Here is a 2,308-nt window from a genome sequence, read left to right as displayed (position 1 = left end):
ATGGCATTTTCAGAAAACAAAGGCCAAGAAAATTTGTTGGTAGCAGACCTGCCTGACAGTAAATACTAAATAAGATTTCTCAGAATTAGAAACTACTTTAAATTTAATATGGAACCAGAAAAGAGCCTATAGAGCCAAGACAATCCTAAGCAAAAAGAACAAAGCTGGAGGCATCATGCTACCTGACTTCAAACTATACTACAAGACTATGGTAACCAAAACAGCACAGTACTTGTACTAAAACACATATAGAGACCAATGGAACAGAACAGAGGCCTCAGAAATAATGCCACACATCTACAACCATGTGATCTTTAACAAACCTGACAAGAACAAGCAATAGGGAAATGATTCCATACTTAATAAACAGTGTTCGGAAAAGTGGCTAGCCATATGCAGATAACCGAAACTGGACCCCTTCCTTACACCTTATACAAAAATTAACTCAAGATGGATCAAAGACTTAAATGTGAGAACTAAAACCATAAAAAACCTAGAAGAAAACCTAGGCAATACCATTCAGGACATAGCTATGGGCAAAGACTTTATGACTAAAACACCAAAAGCAATGGCCACAAAAGCCAAAATTGACAAATGGGATCCAATTAAACTAAAGAGTTTCTGCATAACAAAAGAAACTATCATCAGAGTGAATAGGCAACCTACAGGAGAAAATTCTTTCTAAAAGTTTCAAAGTTTTGCATTACATGCTTATGTCGAAGAGTTTTGCAGTCTTTCCATCTGACAAAGGGCTAATATTCAGAGTCTACAAAGAACTTAAACAAATTTACAAGAAAAAAACAAACAAGTGGGCAAAGGATGTGAACAAAAAGTGGGCAAAGGATGTGAACAGACACTTCTCAAAAGAAGACATTTATGCAGACAAGAATATATGAAAAAAAGCTCATCCTCACTGGTCATTAGAGAAATGCAAATCAAAACCACAATGAGATACCATCTCACGCCAGTTAGAATGGTGATCATTAAAAAGTCAGGAAACAACAGATGCTAGAGAGGATGTGGAGAAATAGGAATGCTATTAGTCTGTTGCTGGGAGTATAAATTAGTTCAACCATTGTTGGAAGACAGTGCAACAATTCCTCAAGGATCTAGAACCAGAAATACCATTTGACCCAGGGTCTATTACTGGGTCTATACCTAACACAACTGCATCGTGTACCAAGACTCCACGTAAGCTTGGATGACAACAAACCATAATCAAATCATAGCAATGCCCAACTGATATTTGTCAGAAGTGAGAAAACTGATGGGAAAACACTCACCTTTTCAACAAATGATACTGAAGCAATTGCATATCCACATGCAAAAAAAAAAAAATGATCCTCAACATAGTTCTCACATTTTCACAAAGGCTATTCGTGAATGTCCACGTCACACTTCATGATGGAGTTGAAGGGAATTTCGTGGATGCCACAGGATTTCATGCCCAGGAAGGAAGGATGGAAGAGCGCCTTGGGGCAGCAGAACTGTTGGTTGCGAATGGTGATGACCTGGCTGTAGGGCAGCTCATAACTCTTCTCCAGGGAGGAGCTGGAAGCCACCATGGCCATCTCTTGATCCAAGTCCACGGCGACCTAGCACAGCTTCTCCTTGATGTCACACGCGATTTCCTGCTTGGTCATGGTGGCGAAGCTGTAGGCGCTGGGTGAGGATGTTCATGAGGTAGTGAGTCAGGTCATGGCCAGCCAGGTCCAGATGCAGGATGGCGTGGGGGAGGGCATACTCCTCGTAGATGGGCACAGCGTGGGTGACCCTTCGCCATAGTCCGTCACCATGCCAGTGGTACGGCCAGAGGCCTACAGGGACAGCACGGCCTGGATGGCCACGTACATGGCTGGGGTGCGGAAGGTCTCAAACGTGATCTAGGTCATCTTCTCACGGTTGGCCTTGGGGTTCAGGGAGGGGGTCGATCAGCAGCACGGGGTGCTCCTCGGGGAGCCACAGGCAGCTCCTTGCAGGTGTCATGCCCGATCTTCCATGTCGTCCCAGTTCAGGGTCAGGATGCCCCTCTTGCTCTGGGCCTCCTCGCCCACTATGAGTCCTTCTGACCCGTGCCCACCATCACGCCCTGGTGCCTGAGACGCCCCACAATGGATGGGAAGACGGCCCCAGGGGCATCGTCACCCGTGAAGCTGGCCTTGCACATGCCGGAGCCCTTATTGACTACAAGCTCAGCGATATCATCATGGTGAGCTGGCGGCGGGTGTGGATCTGTGGCGGAGCAGTGAGGGCGAGGCTCTGTGCTCACGCGGCGGAGGCAGTCTCCTCGGTCCTCTTCTATGTCCTC

At 45.9% G+C, this 2,308-nt stretch overlaps 1 pseudogene; it reads right to left on the bottom strand.

Moving 5' to 3' along the window:
* Positions 1-1,373: 1,373 nt before the first annotated feature.
* Positions 1,374-2,308, bottom strand: part of LOC105513300 — an 89,970-nt pseudogene continuing 89,035 nt past the window's right edge.

Source organism: Colobus angolensis, unplaced genomic scaffold (assembly GCF_000951035.1).
Source record: "Colobus angolensis palliatus isolate OR3802 unplaced genomic scaffold, Cang.pa_1.0 Scaffold228, whole genome shotgun sequence".
Classification (NCBI taxonomy): domain Eukaryota; kingdom Metazoa; phylum Chordata; class Mammalia; order Primates; family Cercopithecidae; genus Colobus; species Colobus angolensis.
This window is presented reverse-complemented; position numbering and strand designations above follow the sequence as displayed.